General features: G+C 39.9%; 1 long non-coding RNA gene across 1 annotated transcript; it reads left to right on the forward strand.

The window, feature by feature from the left end:
- Window positions 1–11,553: 11,553 nt before the first annotated feature.
- LOC109491898 lies at window positions 11,554–16,879 on the forward strand. Its single transcript, XR_002145482.3, has 4 exons — window positions 11,554–11,789; window positions 13,143–13,357; window positions 15,968–16,164; window positions 16,586–16,879. It is a non-coding gene; the product is annotated as an uncharacterized LOC109491898 (long non-coding RNA).
- Window positions 16,880–22,738: the final 5,859 nt, after the last annotated feature.

A 22,738-nucleotide genomic window follows, 5' to 3' on the forward strand; every position in this document is an offset into this window, starting at 1 on the left:
CTTATGGAAAGAGAAATTTGGACACAGAGACATATGCAGAATGCCATGTAAAGATTGGAGTCATGCTGCTATCATCCAAGGAACTACTGGAATCCAGAAGAGAGGCCTGGGACAGATCCTTCCTTAGTGCTTTCAAAGGGACCATGGCCCTGCCAATACCTTTACCTTCAACTTCTACCTCCAGAACTCTGAGACAAAAACTTTCTGTTGTTTACACCACACAGTCTATGGTACTTTCTCTTTTTTTCAAAAAAAAATTAAGCTTATTTATTTAGTTGAGAGAGAGAGAGAGAGAGAGAGAGCAGAGGAGAGGCAGAGAGAGAGAGAATCCCAAGCAGGCTCTGTGCTGACAGAGGGGCTCAAACCCACGAACCATTAGATCATGACCTGAGCCAAAACTAAGAGTCAGATGCTGAACTGACTGAGCCACCCAGGTGCCCCTATGATACTTTCTTATGACAGTCCCAGAAAACTAACACAAAGGATGAGAATAAGGTTTTGTTCTGTGATTTCTTTTTTTTAAATGGCAGTAGGAAAAGTCTGGTAAAGTAAAGAGAGGTTAGATATATAAGAGAGAGAAGATATAATTGTTGGAAGGAAGCCTCTGAGGAGGAAGGAGGAAGGAAATGCAATCCAGAGCACTGAGGAATGACAGCAGAGGGAGACCATGGCTTCCACTGTGGCCACACAGGTGGATGTAGATACAAAGATGTTTGAAGGCAAAAAAGAAGAGCTTGGGAAATTCTCAGGTTGATGTTCTTGTGAAATCTCTATATAGATATCAATTTATCAGTGAAGCCTCTCTTCACTATCCACTTAAAATATCAATTTTCCCTTTCCCTGCCCCCTCTTTATTTTTCTCCATGACAACTTCACTATCAGACATACTCTGTAGTAGTAAACTTGCTCATTTATTTACTGTATGTCACTTCCCAATAGAATGTAAGCTCTACAAGTTCAGGGATTTTCATCTCTGTGTTTACTATTGTATCCCTAGAACCTAGACATATCCCTGGATCATAGAAGTTCAATAAATATTTGTTGGATGAATGAATGAATGGTGACTTATTTTTTTTTTTCCCAGTGAAATGGGAGGCAATGCCATCTTCTGAGGGAGGAGAAGACAGAATGACAATGGGGAAGAAAGGTGTCTCGGGAATATCATGGTGAAATGGTAAGGGACCAGTAGCAGTTGGAGACCATGAAATTGTTTGAAAGTTGTGGTTTTTTTCCAAAGGTTCTTAGCAGCCCCTGTGCAGGAGGACAGAAGACACTTGAATGGATCCAGGGTTGAAGACTTTTTCAGGTCAACATAAAGGAAAGGAAGGATGCATGGACATTTTGGAAACCTGGCAGGAGTATGGTTGAAGTATTAAATGATGGGTTCTTGCCCCTATAGAGAAAAAGAGAAGGCAAGAGGGGGTTGATTGATTGGGATGGAAGAGAAAATATCCCTTATGATGATGAAATTGAGAAATCCAGGCTCCATGAGTTGCACATCCTAATGAATGGAGGTATTCAAGGAGAGCCCATGTCAGAAGGAGCTGAGATGACCAGATAGGAGATGTGGCTAATCCCACATGAGGAAGAGTCTTACATACCATATTTAGGGATTGTTGTTATGGAAAAGGCTCTGGATTTGGAATTCAGACTTAGGCTGAATTTGGACGCTGAAACTTGCTAGAGTATGATCTTATGTGAATTATTCTCTCTAGGTATCTACTTTCTCAATTTTTAACTAGAGATAATAATAACATCTTTCTCATGGAACATTTATGAGGATTGAATGAGATAAGATATGTAAATGCAACTACTATATTTAAGAGAATAAATCAGATGACATATGATACTGCATATTGCCTGTATAGAATAAGTGTTTAATAAATATTGGTATTCTATTTTGCTGTTTGTTTGCTCATTTTGTTTTCTTTTCAGCTTAGAGGTTCACTAAGAATGTAGATATGAGGAGAGTACAGAAGAAATGGGAAGATTTTGATTCATCAGGGGCAGCTTTTTTGTTTCCTTTTATCAGATGGTCCTCCATTTGGCTTGAACTTCATGTTCCAGCCTCCCGCACTGACCACTCTGCCTTAGTCAAACAGTCTGTAGTCTCCTGTGCATGATTTCACCCTCTCTGGGCTTTTGCCATTCTCAGTAAACGCCAATCCTCTCTTCCAACTCCTGATTCTTTTTTTTTTTTTAATTTTTTTTTCAACATTTATTTATTTTTGGGACAGAGAGAGACAGAGCACGAACGGGGGAGGGGCAGAGAGAGAGGGAGACACAGAATGGGAAACAGGCTCCAGGCTCTGAGCCATCAGCCCAGAGCCCAACGCGGGGCTCGAACTCACGGACCGCGAGATCGTGACCTGGCTGAAGTCGGACGCTTAACCGACTGCGCCACCCAGGCGCCCCACCAACTCCTGATTCTTTGAAAGCCTGGCTTAAAATTCAGTTCCTTCAGTAATTCCTCCATATTTTATCCTCTGCTACATATTGTCTTGGAGGGTTGCTCTTGCTCTGCAATTGTGTTCTCACATCCTCTCTGAGGCTGACATCCTTGTCCAACCCAGCTTCCAGATGCAGAATGTTAGGTGGGGCTTCCCTGCTGTTTTACTATTTCCCAGCATTTCTCTTGCCTCATCTTAGCTGAGGTTTTTTTTTTTTTTAATATATTAGACATGATTTCAATATTCCCTCCAACTTGAGGAGCTAAGAATAGCTTCAGGAGGTAATGGAGTGCCTTTGAAAGTTTTTATGTAGATGAATAATAGGTTTTGGTTTATACATACAGCTCTGGTAGTAAGGTAGAAAACAAGATAAATGGTGGAGGAGACTAAAGGGAATCACAGAGAAGGTAAGTAACACAGAAGTCAAGAAGCTTGTCTTGGCAGGAGACTGGGATAAGAGGGAGGTTAATTTGACCTCTGAATAACTTCTTTTATTTCTATGGAATCAGATATTAGGAAAAGTGATTTGAGTCCTTTAAAGTTTATGTTTGAAAGGTTGGTCAGGATTCAAACCCTACTTCTTCAATTATTGTATAACCTGAACTAATCACATCATCTTTAGCTTCAATTTTCTTATATGCAAAATAGAGAAAATAAAACTCACCACAGAGGACTGTGGTGGGGATAACAAGAGCTCATGCATCCTAAGGGCCTTCTCACAAAAGGTCCCTTCTGGCAGTAAGTAAATGCTCACTAAATGGCAGTAGTGTTTGTTATTGATTTTGTCATTACTGATTTCCATGGATCTCTGGGATTGGAAATCTCTGAGTTTTTTTCAATAGGTGGATAATCATGAGCTCTATAGATAGAAAATAATGTTTGACTAATATACTTTAAAAATTGTAATGTTTATTTATTTTTGAAAGAGAGACAGAGTGCAAGTGGGGGAGGGGCAGAGAGAGAGGGAGATACACTATCCAAAACAGGCTCCAGGCTCTGACCTGTCAGCACAGAGCCCAACGCGGTGCCTGAACTCATGCACTGTGAGATGATGACCTGAACGGAAGTCGGACACTTAACCTACTGAGCCACCCAGGCACCCCTGACTAATATATTATTTAGGGTAGATAGTAATCTCTATCATAAGGTGACTGAAAATGACCACAATCTAAATAAAATAAGTTTATTCATCTCTCACTTAATGGCACAGAGTCTGTGGAGCAGCTATGGCATCCCCAGCATGTGGCTCTGCCTCTGAGTCAAAGGCAGCTGCTCTAGTTCTATCATCTTTAAAACTCAGGAGTTTTATTGCTAGAAGAGAAGAAGAGATAATGGGGTAGAAAAGAAAGGAGAACAGGGTGACGCTGGGCAAGGGAACTTGAGTAGGAAAAATGTCTGAGACACATCTATCTAGATGACCTGGAAAATTCTTAGCAAGGCATGGTTAGCCCCTCACCTGCCAAAGCTGATTCAGATATAGCCTAACCCATGTGCCTGAGTGACAGAAAATATTAGATCCAATGACATAGGGAAGTGATTATCACAGAAATCTCATAAATGCAGAATCAAGTGGTCCCAGTTAGGACCATCATCCCTATCTTGGCGCTTGATTTTAGAAGTAAAATACCTGCATCTCAGGAAACCACTCAGTCCCAGGGAAACTAGGTTTCATTTGGTAAAAAAAAAATCAGTGATGCTTCAGTTACTGCCAAGGTAAACAATCTTTCCTTTCTCCCATCTCCATGATGGCAACATGCATATGGGTTGAAATGCTATGGTCAATCTCTCATGGAAACACAGGGGTCAAACAAAAATATTTTATTCATTTATTCAGCACTTATTATGCACTAATCATATACCAAGGACTATGTTAGGCATGTAATATATAGGGAAAACTGAGACATGACCTCTGATTTCTAAGTGTTTACATTTGATGTGGGGAAGGGGATCAGTAAATTGATGATTGCAATAAAATGTGGTCAATGGTAAATGCTGCAGTAGAAAGAAGCCCGCAATACATAGAAATGCAAGGGAGATGTGCCCAGCAAAACCTATGGGGCAAGTTTCTTGGACATAATGACCCTGGGTTCTTGCTTGAAAGACAGATATTAATTTCTCAGGCAAAATTAGGTGGGGAGAGAAGTGGGGCAGAAGTGTGGAGAGGAGCAGGTTGGGTAGGAAGAAGAGGGAAGAAAACTAGTTGTCTGATGCAAAAGGCATCTGGAACATAAACTTTGGAGTTAAGACTTAAAAAAAGAAATAAGTTGGTGGAATAATTACCCCCCTTCAAAAACTCCCCACTTTCTCAGCCCTCTCCTTCATCACCTCCTTCCAGCCTAGGGCTAGTTGATTGTTAGAACTGTGTGTAGATCCTAATATGCTACTGGAAAGTCCTCTTGAAGACCTTATCCTTAACCTATGCTTAATGTTCTGGAAAGCAGACGGATTAAGTCAATCAGAAGAGAATCACATATCAGTCTATAAGTGTCCTAGAAGTCCTAACTTCTAGGCCTCACTATACTTATCCAGGAAACATGTAAGTACATATTAGAAAATATGAGCTTTCAAAGTACAAGTGAAGCACTTATTAACTCATTCTTCTCTTCTGGAAGTGTCTAGTGTTGGCTACATGTCTCATACAGAGCTTTGTGAAGCTGGTCTAGGGTCCAGGGAAATTATGAAGTAAGAGGTGCTTCCCAATGTTGTCCATGAATAATATTTAAAGTATTGACTAAGATAAGCTATTAATTAAATCACAGGTTGCCATGACTGAGTCAAAAAAAAAAAGTCCTATTTGATACTTAGGTTGACATTTGCCATAACTTAAACTGAGTGAATTTCTCCTCCTAAAATGAGGTCCTGTCCTAGACAAGGTTTAATCTCATAGGTCTCTTCTGTTCTGGAAACATTATTAGCAACATCAACAGATATTTATGAGTGAACCACCTGGGATACGTATCTTGGCCCTAGCACAAAGAATAATAAGCCTTCCTGTTATGGAATGAACTGTGTCCCCCACCAAAGTTCATAGTTTAAGCTCTAATCCCACAATGTGACTATATCTGGGGATAGGGGATAGGGAAGTTGTTAAAATTAAGTGAGATCTTGAGGGTTGGGCCCTAATCCAATAGGTCTGGCATCTTTATATCAGATCTTTCCCCCTGCCCTGAACCTCTTAACATGGGTACACACAGAGGAAAGGCCACGTTAAAACAGAAAGAACGTGGCTGTTGCAAGCCAGGAAGCGAGAAAGCTAGTTCTCATTAAAAACTGAATGCTGGCACCTTGACTGTGTACTTCTGGTCTCCAGAATAGTGAGAAAATAAACGTGTGTTGTTTAAGCCACCAGTTTATGGCATTTTGTGATGGAGGCCCAAGTGGACTACTTCTCCCTTTTGGCAGATGCCTTTTTTTATTTCCTCAAGTAGGTCTCTCCTCTCAGATGCCTGAACACCAAACTCTTCACTGAATTAGAAATAAAAGAGTAAAGGCTGGTTTCTGCACTTCAGTCAACAGAGAGCAACACTTTTGCTAGGAGAAAGGAAGTGAGCTGGTCCTGCATAGACTCCTGCATTCTTTTTAGGTTCTTCTCTGCCCTCAATAGGATGAGGGACAGAGAGGACTCTCAGAGAGAACAATTAAAATAAATGAAAATGGCAGGAGAGCACTTGAACCTGTGCACCTTAGGCAAGATTTCGGGTGTGTTTGTGAGACCAGTCCAGGTTATGTTATATCTTTGCTGGGAATATGTCTCCTTTCCTGCTCTGTGAGCAAATGGGCATCTCTGTCTCCAAGATATCCTAGATATCCTTTTTTCTCTAGAGAAACTGAGGCCCACCTTTTCTAGCTAGTCCACCTATGTAGGATACCTCCCACTTCTTGGCCAGCAGGAAGCACTGTCTCAATCACCCATACACATCCCAACATAGTTTGAGTGTGAGTGCATGAGGAATGATAAGGGATGCATCTGGAAAGCACCATGGAAGTGAAGAATGGAGACCTCTCCTGACCTTACAAATAATTGATTGGTATCCTTGCTGCAGCCACTTCATTTAGTCAGAACTTTTGCAAAAGAAATATGCATATCGAAAGGCCAGAACCAGCTTCTCCTCCATGAGAGCAGAGGAGGCATAGATGCATCTTGGCTGGTGCATGCACAGCAGTGTAGGGTGGACACTTTGACAGCATCTTTTGTGGCCTCAGTATTACTTCATATTTAGTGCCTCAAAATTGACACCATATTCAGTACGGGATATTTCTTACCTAAGTGGATGGATGCTGGACAGTCACTGTGGAATGGACAGTGTTGAGAGGGTATTTCCATCTCTTGGGTGGCTGATCTAGAATCTGGACAGGTAAGTATTTTCTAATTGCAAGTCATGTCACATCATGGACCACAAAATTAATGTATTGGGCCATGGTCAGCAGTTTTTAAGATGAATGGACTAGAATAGAATAAAAATTTTCAGCACACATACGCTCACACACACAATGTGTCCTGGTATAAAATGTGCACTACAATAAAAATTTTGAAAGCCATTGGAGTCTATGACCTTTAAGTCCCTCTTACGCCTGAAATCCCATAATTCCATGATTTTTATAATTTGTGCTGAGCATTTTATGAGGTGTTGCAGATACAAATATGTTTAAGATGGGTTTCCTAGGGGCGTCTGGGTGGCTCGGTCGGTTAAACGTCCAACTTCGGCTCAGGTCATGATCTCAGGGTCTGTGAGTTCGAGCCCTGCGTCGGGCTCTGTGCTGACCGCTCGGAGCCTGGAGCCTGTTTCAGATTCTGTGTCTCCCTCTCTCTCTGCCCCTCCCCTGTTCATGCTCTGTCTCTCTCTGTCTCAAAAATAAATAAACATTTAGGGGCGCCTGGGTGGCGCAGTCGGTTGAGCGTCCGACTTCAGCCAGGTCACGATCTTGCGGTCCGTGAGTTCGAGCCCCGCGTCGGGCTCTGGGCTGACCGCTCGGAGCCTGGAGCCTGTTTCCGATTCTGTGTCTCCCTCTCTCTCTGCCCCTCCCCCGTTCATGCTCTGTCTCTCTCTGTCCCAAAAATAAATAAATGTTGAAAAAAAAATTAAAAAAATAAATAAATAAACATTTAAAAAAATTAAAAAAAAAAGATGGGTTTCCTAAGTGGGGGACATAGCACAGGGAAGGAAAGCCAGTTAACACTTCCAGACTCCTACCCTTCAGCAGAAACTCTGCTTGCTCTTTCTGCAAGCTCTTTCTGTTACCTCTTTTAATTTTAGCAAAAATCCTGTGATGTGTTTATTTTTGTTCTTATTTTCTGGGTGAGGAAACAGACTCAGAAAGGATAGCTGACTCCAGATAGGTCACAGAGCTACCTGGAACACAAGACTTTACATGGAATAATAAGCAACTTATATAATTCAATGCAGAATTGCATTCTAAGATGTTTGCTACAGACAGTTATGGTCGTAAGGAATCCATGAGAGAAGAGATCAGCATGAAATGTCCCATGCAAGCCAAACTGGTTCTTAATGGTAAGCTTTGTGAAGGAGACCGTTCTAAGTGTGGGGAAGTAGAATAAATGAAAAAGTAGAGGCAGTTCAGATCAATTAAAAAAAAAAAAACACTGACTACATTCTAGACCCTGTGTTAGCAATTGGAGTACAGCAAGCACCAAATATCCTCATTCTCAGGGAGAATAACTTCCAGAATAGGTGCTTGCTGAAGGAAATGCTTGGGGTAAATGCTGCCTGTCCTTTATATCTAAGAGCATATTGAACAGACTCAAGCACTTTACTGACCTGGAACTTATAGTTGTACATAGGTGGCCCATGTGAAAAATATTCTCCCCATCCCCCCAGGGCTGCCAGGTTTTGCTGATTAGAGAAGGAACAATTTACTGAATAGCATGGAAGGGCTGGAAGAGCCTGCTTTTTTCAGAGCAGCCAAAAATACAGTCAAGGAGTTTCTCAGGCAGGGAAGGGTCTTATTCAGCAATTCTGACTAAAACCAAGGTATATCCAATGAGCCAATGTATGGATTTGGATAAAATTCAACTAGGATGCTATTTATGCACAGAGCTAGTCCCAGCACAGCACCAAGGGCCCAATCATCTTTTAGGTGTCTCATCTCTGAGTCTCAGTCCTATCCCTCTTACTCTGAGTCAACATGCCAAGGCTAACATATCTCCCTAGTGTTTAGCTAGTACCCACAATGTGCATCTCTTCAGCGTTTTCTCATCTCTGTATCACATCTATCAGAGCCAACAACTGTGGCCTCGATTTCATTCTTTGTCCTATTCTGTGTTCCTCTATGAGCTTTTCTGTTTTGGCAAAAGCTCATCTAAATGTGTCCTTGTCCATCTTTCTTGCACTCATGTCATGCCCAATTCATGCCTCAAAGAGGTCCCATAAGGCATCCTTTACACACTGAACACATGCCTGCTCTTCAAACACCTGCTATCTCTGAAACTAAGCTCCTTTAGGAAGTTTTCCCTGACTATAGATCAGAAAGACACTATCTCACCTTATAGAAACATCCTTTTCATAAAACTCCTTCTCAAAATGAATTGAGTACATCAGAAACACAAGATCATTAAGAATGGCAGTTTCTTGGGGCACCTGGGTGGCTCAGTTGGTTGAGCATCAGACTTCAGCTCAGGTCACGATCTCATGGTTCATGAGTTCAAGCCCCATGTCGGGCTCTGTGCTGACAGCTCAGAGCCTGGAGCCTGCTTCTGCTTCTGTGTCTCCCTCTCTCTCTGCCCCTCCCTTGCATGCTGTCCCTCTCTGTCTCTCAACAATAAGTAAATGTTTAAAAAAATTTTTTTAAAAGAATGGCAGTTTCTTTATCTTTGCTATGTAGCTTTAGAACACGTGTTTCTAATGGAGGAAATCCCTTGTTTTTCTACTACCTTATCATGTAGTGCCTACACACTGGGAGTGTTTAGCCAACAGAGGCAACATTGAGATAGACCAATCCATTTTCACACAGTTAGTGAATTTCTTATGTGTGGTATCCTGCATTAGGCATATGCACTGGGGATACAGAAGATTAAAACAGAACCTATGTCCTTTGGTAGCTTAGTTGAGCTGGAAAAGAGGGATGCAGAACATATTTACAAAGAAGGATTTGCAAAGGATGGAATCCTAAGTGGGAATGTTATGTATTATTCCAAAATGCTCTAGTCAGGTGCTCTCACTTGCTTGTTTTTCTTTTCTCTCAGACTGAACGGGCCCATAGTCTTTCTGGGAATGATCAGATAACTTCTCGGTTCCTGGCTTCCCCTGTCCCCACGGTGTGTCCCTGTCTTTCACCTGTCCTGCTTTCCCCAGCAGTCAGGAGATGGCTCCCTGAGGATGAATAAGAGAAGTAGATTTCATCCTCCATGCACTATGCTCAGTTATGGGAAGGACATCCTGATGAGTCAGGAGCATGGAACAAGTGCTGAGGATGTTAAATAATATAAAATGAAGTGTTTATTTTTTAAATAACCCAAATAAAAGTAAAAGTATTTTCTAATATTGTAAATGTGAGTTTCACAGTTCTTTTATTATTTTTATTATAGAAATATTTCATGATCATATTTTCAAAAGACTAAATGAAGATAGAAATATACAAAGTGAAATATGAAAGTTGCTCTTCATTTTTCCTTGACCTCAACCCAAAGGTGAACACTGTCTGCCCATTTATTCACCTCCATTTCCCTCTCAAGATATATGCATATATATACTTACCTTTTATCAATAAATGGGATATTATAGTCATTGTGCTTTGATTTTTTTCATGTAATGACTTCATTCAGAGATATTTTAGTACATAAGCCTCATCTCATTCTTTTAAACAACTGTATAGAATTCTGTGGAATGGAAGAACAAAAGTGTATTTTAAAATATCTCTTCTGATTACTATAGTTAGGATTGCAGACAACATACTTGTGGAGCCTCTCTCCATATTTCTCCAAAACAGGGCACTTAAACATACCATTGTTGACCAAAAGAAAATGAACATCTAAAGTGTTGATTGACACTGCCCAACAACATGTGAAATGCTCTTTTCTTATGCCCTCAACAACCTTTGATATGGTCAATATTTTTAAAATATTGTTAATCGGTGGCCAGGGGTGGTGTGGAGAGTCTCATTATTGTGTAAAATTGAATACCCGTGCATATTAGTAAACTTGAAGATCCTATACATCCTTTCTGTATATCACCTGTTTGCCTGTTTGTATATTGGGGTCTTGATGTGTACAGAGATGTACTGCCATGTTATGGGGGAGAGGCACGCTTGCAGCCTCATAAGTATCCTCACTGTATACCCTATCTGGAGTCAGCTTCACAGAGAATCCAACTTGTGGCAGGATGCCTGTCTTCATTGTAATGATTTGTAGGACCTCCCTAAGTATTCTGATACCAAATAAATGTTGCAAATGTAATCGGTTCCAGACACCCAAAAAGGTAGAAGTGAAAATCTCATTTTTCTCTCACATACTTTGATTACAACCCTTTCCACTAGATGGCAGAAGCTGAATCTGAGACCCAACCATCATCACTCCTTCCTTTGGGTTGGGCCAAGTTCCTGGTGCTTGAGAGTACAAAGGTGTTGGTGGCAGGGTGCATCTGGTCTTCAGTCACCTTTTATCCACACTGCCTCCGCTGGGAAATACCTTATATGTTCTCGCTCTTGATCTTTAAGTTAAAGATGAATCATCCTTTGTTCCCACTCAAGGTGACTTTACTTACTACTTTAGTGCCATTATTTGGTGCACTGGGATAATCTGGTTGTTTTGTGCATGAAGGACATGAGAGAAATCTGTGAGAACATGTCAAATCTGTTCTCCCAAACATACCATGCAGGTGTTTTCACTCCACTGCTATCCCACACCAAATAGCTGTTAAGAAATGGGAAAACTAGGGTCTTGTTTGACTCTGGGCTGCATTTGGGAAAAAGAGATATAAGATTCTGTTTCTGAGTTTCCTGTCACTGGCACATTCACCCCACCCCACACAGTACCCCTTGTCACACCAGGCTCATCTTGTGACAGAAGCTTGAGGCAGGATGTCGTTCCCAAGCCTCTACCAGTTTGGCCCTTCTCTTTATTTCTCTCTCCACTCCTCTTCTTCCCAAAGCCAACAGAAGCTTGATTGATAATCAAGACAATCAGACCTTGAGAATGAGATGGTTACAAACAAATTTTTTCCAAATAGTTTTTCTGTGTCATGTCCTAGGCTTTAGAAATTCAAAAACTGAGAACTGACTCTAGTTCTCTGCATTATGATGTCATCTGTTCTTGGAGGTAATGAACATAGAACACCCTTGCTGCTGCCAAAACAAGGAGGGGGCAGTTGGTGGGCTAGGTGGCAGGTATAACATGAAATTAGAGAGAAATCAGTTATTATCTCAAAATATTATCCCACTACACCAATATTTTTTTTACTTGTCTTTTAACTTTGTTTGTAGAGTCTTTTGTCATGCAGACATTTATAATTTTTGTACAGAAAAGCCTGTCAATCTTTTCTTTTATAAATTCTAGGTTTTGTATCTTAGGAAAGCCTTCCAATATACAAATTAAAAATACATTCTTTGATATTTTCTTCAAAGACTTAAAGAATTTTGTTTTTTACCTTAAATTATCATCCCATCTTGAATTAATTTTTTTGTACAAAATCAAGAAAGGAAGGGTCACTCTCTCTCTCTCTCTCTCTCTCTTTTCTCTTTCTCTCTCCCTCTCCATTTTGGATAGACAATTATCATTTTCCTAACACCATTTATTTAATAGCCAATTTCTTCCCCAATTATTTAAAATACCATCTTTAGCATTAATTCTGGTAGGCATACAAATCTTGTTTTAAATTCTATTCCTGTGTATTTTAGACACAGTAAGAATGAGATGGGAGCTTTAAGTATGTTTTTCCTTCAATTGGCTCCCATTTCTGTGTATTTTTCATGAAGATGAATGTGATTCGCATGTCTAAAGATAATATGTTTTCATGCAACATGCCTCTAAATTTAAACAAGCAGCTTCATTTTTGATCCACCTCTAAAAAAACAGTAAACTCTTCCAATTCTGGAGGGAAACAAATGGTTATGCTAGACTCCTAAGTGCTCTTAAAAGGAATTTTGACTGTATGCAATTTTATGTATAAGACTCCATCATATTCTTTTAAAATATTGTAGATACATTCTGAAATTTATTTGATGATTATTCTTCCGTTTAAGATTTCTGCCTGTTGAGTCAATGTTAACAATTTCATATACCTAAGAAATCTTTTATTTCATTTAGATATTTATGAATATTGGCTTAAAGATGTACCTAGCATTCTCCCAAAATTTAAAATTTAGTTCATGTCTTCTTTCTTATTTCTAATGTATGCTTGTATAATATATTTCCTTTGATAACACTAACCCGATTTTTAGCTATGATATTACTCTTTTCAAATAACAAGATTTTATTTTTATTGAGCGGCTTTTCTTTTTTAACTGTTTCTTTTTGTATCTTCTTCTTATTGTTACTCATTTCCTCCATTGACTCTACTATTTATTTTCAAATTTTCCATTGTAGCCAACACTGGCCAATTGCTATGGTTCTGGCCAATGAAAACTAGTAGGATTTTGGGAAAATATTTGCTTTCCTGATACAAAGGGGTGGACAAAGGCTAATACACTCTACTTTTCTCCTCCTCCCTGTTTTGGATATGAATGAAATGTCTGGAGAAGAAATAGACAACAGGAGAGATAAGGCAAAAGCTAATAGAATTGCAGAAACATTGGCCTTGATATTGCTTAACCGCTGAACCGATACCAGCAAATGCCCATCTCTGGACTTCTTTTCAAGTAAAGAAAAACAGCAGCAACAACAACTTGCACTCTCTTTTTAAGACACTGAATTTAATTTTTTGTTTGTTATTTCTAGAACTACTCCTAACAGACATGTATGTGTCCTGGATTTATTTCTAATGTTTCTCGTTATCTAATGGCATATAAGGCTATAGATTTTGTTGGCCACATTCCATATGATTTAATATATAATGTCTTAATGCTTTCACAAATATTTTGCAATTTTCACTTGAATTCCTGTTTAAAGTAGGATTTTTCTCCTTTCAAGTAGTTTCTCTTATTTCTTTGTTAATTTCTAAGTTTATTGTATTTTTTTTAAGTTTATTTTTGAGAGATACAGAGACAATATGAGCAGGGGAGGAACAGAGTGAGGGAGAGAGAGAATCCCAAGTAGACTCCTCACTGTCAGTGCAGAGCCTGGTGAGGGGCTTGAACCTATGAAACCATGAGATCATTACCCAAGCTGAAACCAAGAGTCAGATGCTTAACTGACTGAGCCACCCCCTAAGTTTATTGTTTTTGATCTGAGATATGTATTGAGATATTTTGACTTGAAGATATAGCTGATTTGTAAAAATTCCACTGTGTTTGAAAAGATAAACATCCTCTATTTTCATAATTCAAAATTCTCTCTTTATATATCTATCATTTGCCTATTTATCTATGTATCTATGTCTATCTATCCATACTATTTATTTATTTTCAGGTGGTTGATTTTGTTATTAAAATCTCCTAAGTACTTTTTTTTGCCCACTTGTGCTCTCATGTGTGTGTTTTTTTTGAGAGTTGTATTAATATTTTTACCTTTATTGTGGGATTGTTCATTTGTCCTTGCATATACAAAGTTTTAATTTTGTAACCATTTTATTCATTTCACTGAAGCTCATGAATATTATTTCTTTTTGGTGGATTATATTATATTTATATATATATATAATATATAAAATATCATTTGTGTTAGATATTAAATATTAAAAATATATAAAATATATATTATATATATACATATATACTATATGGAGTATACTATATACTATATTCTATGAGTACCACCCTTTCTTCTAGTTAGTCTTTCCACCTAGATTTCTATTTCTTTTGATATTAATATCATTGTATCTGATTTTGTTATTATTTTCGTGGCATATTAATAAAACTTGTGTAATGTTTTACTTTATATGCATCATTGCTAAATAGCTTAAAACCTAATTTTATCCCAATATGCAAATCTCTGTGTTTTAACAGAAGAAGTTAATACACTCATAATTATTGGTAGTGAAATCTTAGTACTTTTTCTAGTTATCTATCTCTCTGTTTTCTATTTATCATTCTTTGTAGTTTCTTAGTTAGCTCTGTCTCAGATTTTTTCACCTTTTGTAATTTTTAATGTTTTATTTTAGAAAGAAAGAGAGAGTGTGAGTGGGGGAGAGGGCCATAGACAGAGAGACAGAGGGAGAGAAAATCTTAAGCAGGCTCCATGCTCAGCATGGAGACTGACATGGGGCTTGATCCTATCACCTTAAGATATGGCTTGAGCTGAAATCAAGAGTTGGAAGCTCAACTGACTAAGCCACCCAGAAGCCCCTCAGATTTTTTATCTTATCAAGTTTTTTTGTTTTGTTTTGTTTTGTTTTTGCAGATTACCCATATAACTTTAGGACATGAAATTAAATCCATTTTTCCAAAAATATGTATAATTTATCTAGGTATATTTCCTTTCCTTAATAACTTTTCCTTAAGAGCACAGAATCTTAGCTTGTTTATTTTTTTATTTTTTTATTTTTTCGTTTCTGGTTCCACTGCTCTGCACCCATCAAAACCCTTGGCTTCTCTATGTTAAGAGCAGATGGAATTTGAATTTTAGATATTAAGTTTTTTTTTTCCCACACAAAACCATAACACGAACAATTATTTAGATTTAAACTATAAGTATTACTGGTGTCTTTCTACTATTACTTATACCTATATCACTTTGGTACTCAGAATATGCTTCTTTATTTTCTTGATTACTTTTCTAGTAACCACAGTGTTGGCTGAAACTATCCTGATATTTACAGGACTGGTGAAATAACTGGTGAAGTTGTCCTATAGCATTGCACCTAAGATGAGTTTTTTTCTAGAATTCAACCTCTTCTTGCTGTCTCATGGCATTCCTTAGTTCAGGTCCTTCTCATTTTTTTTGCCTAAACTCTACTTTTGGCCTCCTAAATCATGTCTCTGCCCCATATGAGACTTAGCATGAGCTTAAACAAACAAACAAACAAACAAAAAATAAAAACAAAAAAAAAAACAAAAAAAAAAAAAACCCACAAACAACTTTCTGCCTTAAACCACAAATTCTAGAGTTGGTCTTTTTTGTCACTTAGTGTCATCTATCTTGATTGATTAAATATTAATTATATTTATAACTGCTTGTCAGTCTATCACTTTAACTGTGAGCAACTTCAGGAAAAACCCCAAATTTACAAATAGTTGTATTTGTAGTACTTGAAAACTGTCTAGCCCATACATCAAATGAATGAAAATGTCCCCATGAATGGCAAGGATGCACTGTCACTGTATCTGGGTAAGAAACAGAGCCTATCATGGTGTCCAAACAAAGCTGGGGCCCAGTAAATACATGTGGAGAGTTTGATTTGTGAATACATGTTTTAAAGTCTCTTCTATTTGATAGAGAAGCATAATAAAATTTTGTATTGCATTTAAAGGAAATGAAATCATTCTGCGTTTTTGCAATATGACCAGTGTTCTTCTAGCATGAGGACATCATCTGCACTCAATGATTACAGCGTGAGGACTGGATGTCAGATCCCACAAGTTTCCCTTCTGGTTTGATTACACCACATCATCCTGATCATGTTGCTGCTCACTTCTCCCACCTGTAAGATGAGGAAGAAAAATAGAGGTGAGCAAAGTGTGCTGCAACAACCAATAGAAATGTACTGAAGTTTTGCTTATATATTCAGTACTTTCACTTTCATATGTGACTTACATTGAGCTACAATTGTAAATGAAGTAAACATGAGTGGAAAAGAAAGAGGGAGAGCACATTTGTGAGTTTGTGTGTGTGTGTGTGTGTGTGTGTGTGTATGTGCATGAGTATAACTGTACTTCCACCTTGTAATAAATATCACACCTCTTGCCCCACGTTGGTGCCTTACTTGTGCAGTGACATTTCCACAAACATTTCATTTCTAATAACATCAAATACAAACACTCATTAAAGCCACTTTTGCCCATAGAGGTCTTTGTGACTGCATGATAATATCTCTGGATTGCTGTAGAAGGCAAGAACCACGTCTATTTGTGTTCATTTCTATTAACAGTGACAGGAAGTTGTGCACTGAGGGCCCCAGAATTTTCACTTCTTCTGGGCACAGAACTCCCTTTTGAATGAGATGGGTGCAAGAACACTATTCTGCCTGGAATCGTTTCTTCTTCCGTATGTTAGTAACCAGTTTCAATACATTTTGATATTTTATTGGCATATTTCACCTCTGGAAAGTTTTTCTGGACTAAATGCAAAGAAGATATACTGAAGTCTAATTCATCTATCAAGTCAAGAATCTACTCTTAATTTAAAAAGAAAAAAAGAAAGAAAAAATCACAATTAGAGCAAATAAAATTAATATTTTTTTAAAAATTTTTTTAACGTTTATTTATTTTTGAGACAGAGAAAGACAGAGCATGAACAGGGGAGGGGCGGAGAGAGAGGGAGACACAGAATCTGAAACAGGCTCCAGGCTCTGAGCTGTCAGCACAGAGCCTGACGTGGGGCTTGAACTCACGGACCGTGAGATCATGACCTGAGCCGAAGTCGGACGCTTAACCGACCAAGCCACCCAGGTGCCCCATAAAATTAATAATTTTAATGTAATTATCATCTTTTGTTTACTAAAAAAGTTTCCCCCAAATACTTATATTTTGTCCACCTGATTGAAAAATAATGTTCTTCTAGTAGGAGAATCAATATATACACTCTGTGGCTACTGAGTGCCGGTGGCTTTATATATGTGCTGCATTTAATCCTACAAAGCTGTTGTTACTCCCTAATTCACTAATGGAGGGTCTACAGCTCAGGCAACTCAAATCTCCTGTAAAAAAAAAAAAAAGCAGAGTTGGGACTTGGGGAGAATCCAGCTCTCCAGCTCTGCCTCACAAAGACCATACATCTATTCTACCTCTAGGCCTCTAATCTATCTTGATACTTTCTTCTCTTATAATATGGTGTTTATGTTACTGTTTTATACTGTCATCATTACATTATCTCTGTGTTTGTGTGTATTTTCTTTTTTTGCTCTGTATTAATGATAACTGATGCCTGAACCAGTATAACAAAGGCAGGAGCTTAAGGAATCCGGGTTCCAACTCCACCTCCACTGTAGCCTCATCATTTTTGACTGGAAGCTCCTCTTTTCACTCTCCCTCTTCAGGATATCTGGGTTCTATTTCTGTTCCCATCACTTCTCTAAGATTACTTTCAGACCTAACATGCTATCATTTTCTCTGTCTCAGTGTCCTATCCCAAAGCAAAAATGACAGTAACACATATTGCAAATATTGTATGAAAACATTGGCAAATAAAACATGCCAACATACTCTGAAAATAGAAATTCAACTTTGAGAAAGATGTACAAGCATTAGTGTTATGGTTCTGTTCATAAGGATAGTCACAGAATAATTTGCAAAGGATTTTAAAACTCATTGATTTTATTTCCCTGCCATTTATCCCTTACATCATCCTAATCTAAAGCTCACACAGAATGGTGAGAATGACCTGCATACAAGGGAGGGACAATGGATCACAACTCTTAGAGAGACAAAGGGCAGACTATACGGGGAGGTGGCTCAGAACACTCAGGAGTGATTCAGGCAACTGTCTCTCTCTTTCTTCTGGGCATAAATCAAAGACTCTAGCTTTCTAGGCTGCCAATTCAACACCTTTTATAGGCACTTAATTCACTCAGAAATTAAAAATATATACATACTCCTTACAGAAAGTACCATTATTCTTCAGCATGACACATGATTTGATTTTAAGCCTTTATATGTCTCTTCTATATCCTACTGTGGGTTAGAATCAGTCAAATGTCTCTGATGAATAGCTATTGCTGCCTAGGCTAGTCACCTCCCACATAGACTCCGTTGATACCCTCCTGGAAGAATCTTTATCTCTTCATCTATGCAAAAGTCATCAATGGAGCTTACAGGGGCAGCACACGGACAAGTCAGTGGCTTGATGAGAATATTACACCATGCCCTCTTAACACTAGATCTCCTGTCTCTTGCCTTGCAGAGCAATATTCAGAATCACTAAGAAAGCTGAGTTCATCATCCTTGGCAAACCCCGACTCTCAGGTTTCCATATTCACCCTCTCCTCTCCTTTCCCTACATTCCATATACTACACACACTCTTTTGATCTCACTGTCACCCCTTCTTTTGTGACCTGCTTTATAAGGAAGCTGAAACCTCTTCACCCTAAACTTTCAATAATAGCAGCTTAATTTACATACCACTTCCAGGTAAGATTCAAAACTTTTAGTTACAAAGAAGGAAGACAGTTTTGGGGTATAAGAGAAACCCAGGGGATATTACTTGGGCAGAGAAGTTTTCACAAGGAGACATTCAATCAAACTTTGAACCAAGGCATCTAGATATACCCTGGAATAAAATAATCACCACTGGACAAGGAATCAGAAGAATTCACTCTACTCCCAGTTCTGCTTCTAACCTGTATCATTTTAAGCATGTTATTGCCCTTCTCTGGACCACTTCTCAGTGTAAAATGAGTGAGAGACACCGACAGAAATGTTCCCAGACTGTTTATTTCACAATGCTGCCCAAATCTGGCTGATGAAGTTCAGCATGGTTTTAGATAATATTAAGATATTTTGAAGCCAGGTGATGCAGAAATTCATAAATCTTTCTTCAGACCAGACTTCTTCCCATTAAGTTTTCAAATTAGATATGTACGTGGAGATAAGTGGTCAAAGGCAATAAAGTGACACTTGATTGTCAAATAGGCTGAGTCATCAATTCCAACATAAGGAAGTAGGGCTGTCCCAGGTATCTCAAGAATGCTCCTACCTTCCTCTAAGTTCAAGCTTGATTCCCACCATTGTACTATGCTCTCTTAACTGCCTTGTGGACAGTACACTACAACAAAGAGTTTCCTGGGGCCTGTGTATGTTCCAGAGTCACTCGTGTGTGTGACCTGCTAAAAGCCCAGGAGCCACTGTCCCATGATCTGCCCAGTTAGGCTAGGAAAAGCAAAAGGTGGGAAGCTGTCCAAGTCCACAGGGCCAGGGACTGGACTGGAGGAGGGGAGTTTCCTCTGTGGGAGTGATTTGACTTATTATGCATTCTGCCATATGAACCACCAGAAATACCAATTTTTATTGTTTTCACTTTCTTGTTCAGAATCAACAGCAGCTATGCTTCTCAAATTCAGTTCCAATCTCTTAGACATTCAAGACCCTCCAATTTTGGCCCAAACTACGTGTACTCTCTGTTCTTTTGAACACACAGTCTCAAATCCACCCAAGTTGGATAACCTTGATTCCCACCAAGCACCATGTTTAACTCTAACCCTTCGCTAAGCCATTCACTTCAGTTTGAATAACCTCCAACCTTCTCTTATTTAAAGTTGATCAAGGCAGATATCTTTCTTATACCTCTCACTGACCACGCAAGGCTGCTGTGATCTTTCTGCTTTGAGTCTCAGTTTTATTTAGAATACAGGCAAGATCGGGGGTGGGGGGAAAGACAGGGGGTTGGGTGTTCAGAAGGCCTGACCAAATACTACCTGGGTAACTGTGGACAAGTTAGTTACCTTCTTTAATTGCACATTGGGGGTAATGGTATTCGCCTTCTAAGGACACTGTAAGGGCTAACTAAGAAGGTAAATGCAAAATGGTAGCACAGTCCATGGCATATGAATTGTTTGTTAAATGGTAGTTCACTTTCTGCACCCTAATATTTATTTATTTTTTTTTCAACCTTTATTTATTTTTGGGACAGAGAGAGACAGAGCATGAACGGGGGAGGGGCAGAGAGAGAGGGAGACACAGAATCGGAAACAGGCTCCAGGCTCTGAGCCATCAGCCCAGAGCCCTACGCCAGACTCGAACTCACGGACCGCGAGATCGTGACCTGGCTGAAGTCGGACGCTTAACCGACTGCGCCACCCAGGCGCCCCTCTGCACCCTAATATTTAGAAAGAGGAAGGATTTGGTCCATCTTGACTCCATCTATGACTTTATTTTAAGTCCAATTTAATAATAAAACAGACTATTCATTTTATAAAATATAGGGCCTCAGATACCTACATCTCTACCTAAGGTGTCATATAATATCCAGATATTTCAAATATATCAGGGAAAGTAATGTAGGAAGGAGAAGGAAGCAAAGGAAATTTGTATTCAACCACACTCCTGCATGTACCCTCTCAGTCTGGACTCTTTCAGTTGAAAGTAACAGAAACTCAATTCAAAATAATAAGCAAATAGGGGAACAGGGTATTCTGAGGCTGTGTCTGCCTTTAGGCATGACTCATCCTACTTTCTGTGATGTCCTCTCCTCTTGGTTCTACTTCCTTTTTGTTGGCTTTATTGCCTTGCAAACTTTCTCCACCTGTAAGGAAAGATACCCCCTAGCAGCAAAGCCTCTTTCCAAAAGCACCTAGAAAACTCTCAGGGAAGAAATGATTGGCCAGGCCAAGGTCATTTGTCCACTTCCATACCAAGAGTATAGCAGCCACAGTGAAACCACATAGAACTAATTCCATGATGGGCAAAGGAAGGAAAGTATGCCAGGCATTCAGACATTGCTCAAGTTCTTGTTCTCAAGATGGTGATGTGAGAAGGCCCTGAACTCATCACCTTACCAAATCTATACTTATTTATAGGGAAACTCCTTCTGAAGAAGAACCAAAAGGTGACTGAACAGCTTCTGCACAATACAGGTAGAGAGACCACATAGAAAATGGCAACAGAGACAGAGACACTGTAAGGAAGGGAGTCCCCAATACAAATGCTGTGAAAGTCAGTGGGAGGGATAGTACTGAGGGACATGAGCATATTCATCTGCCCTGGGACACAGAAAAAAAGCCACAGCTTAAAAGAGACACTAGAATATAAGATTCAGCATTAAACTCCACCAAACAGTAGGGGAGCTGTGGGAACTCTCTTGGGGTCCACAGTTTATGTCCCTCTCCATCTTGATACCATGAAAGGAAGCCGGGGCCCTGGAAGTATGACCACCTCAGTGAGCCCACCTTGGCCCCAGAGTCCTGGGTCACAGAAAAAAAGCTATGGTTTAAAAAAGCAATTTTTTAAGGAACTAGCCCTAGAAGCCTGCCAAACAGCAGGGGCTACTGGAACTTCCTCTGAGTCTGAGGGGCTGGTGAGGGCTGACGATTATTTCCCCTCCACCTTGGTAGGACACTCAAGAGCACATCTGGCACCATTGCTGGCCTTCTGTCTCAGTGAGCAAGGCCTCTAGTCCATACAATCCCTGGACATCTGAGGAATAGAAAAATAGCTGCTATTTAAAAAGGCAACTAGGATATACAGGAACTAGCTGTAGAAGCCTATAGGCAGGTAAGCTGCTGGAACCCTCTCTGGGTTGCATGGCTGGTGAGTGCCATGGTTTACATTTCCCTTCCACCTTGAGAAAGTGGATGGGAGCAAGTTCCAGGTCACTGTCTTAGTGACCCCAGTCCCCTAACCCACACCAACCCCAGACATCCCACCAAGGTGTCCCAGGGTTGTGCACACTGAGACATGCCTGATCAGCATTCCTTACAGATCTAGTGGTCGTGACAAGGTGACACAGCTGCAAAGCATCCCAGAACACTCTAAGCCTTTGTTATTTTGGCTTCAGATGGCTTTCTAGAGCACCCCAGCATAGAACTCTGGGACCTCCTAGCTCACACCTGCTCCAGCCCTAGCCACCATGTGAAGGAGCCCTCTGCATGGAATGCCCCAAGAAGTCCCCCCACCCCGCCGCCCATCCTGTATCCCATCTCAGCTCCAGGCATACCACAAGGGCATCCCCTGAACTGAGCACACAGGGATATTCCAACCCATGCCCATTTTAGTGACAGTTGTCTTGCCATGGTGTCCCCTGTGCTGAGCACCCTGGGACCTCCTGGACTGAGCCCCATCTCTGGCTCAAGGTACCCTACCAGGGAGCTCTGTGTGCAAAGAGCCCCAGCACCTCTTCTCTTGAATTCACTTCACCTTCATCTATCCTGCCAGGAGATCCTCTGAATGGAGAGCCCAGAGATTGCCCTGGCCCATGCTCACTTCAGCTTTAGCTATCCTGCCAGGATGTTCTCTGCACAGAGAGCTTCAGGGGTGCCCCCACACATACCCACTTAGTTCCGGCCATCTCACAGTCCAGCCCCAGCACAGAGTGCCTCAGAATCCACAACCCATGCCAGAAATAGCTCCAGTCAGCCAGCCAGTCACCAGG

This window comes from Felis catus, chromosome D1 (genome assembly GCF_018350175.1).
Source record: "Felis catus isolate Fca126 chromosome D1, F.catus_Fca126_mat1.0, whole genome shotgun sequence".
Taxonomy (NCBI): domain Eukaryota; kingdom Metazoa; phylum Chordata; class Mammalia; order Carnivora; family Felidae; genus Felis; species Felis catus.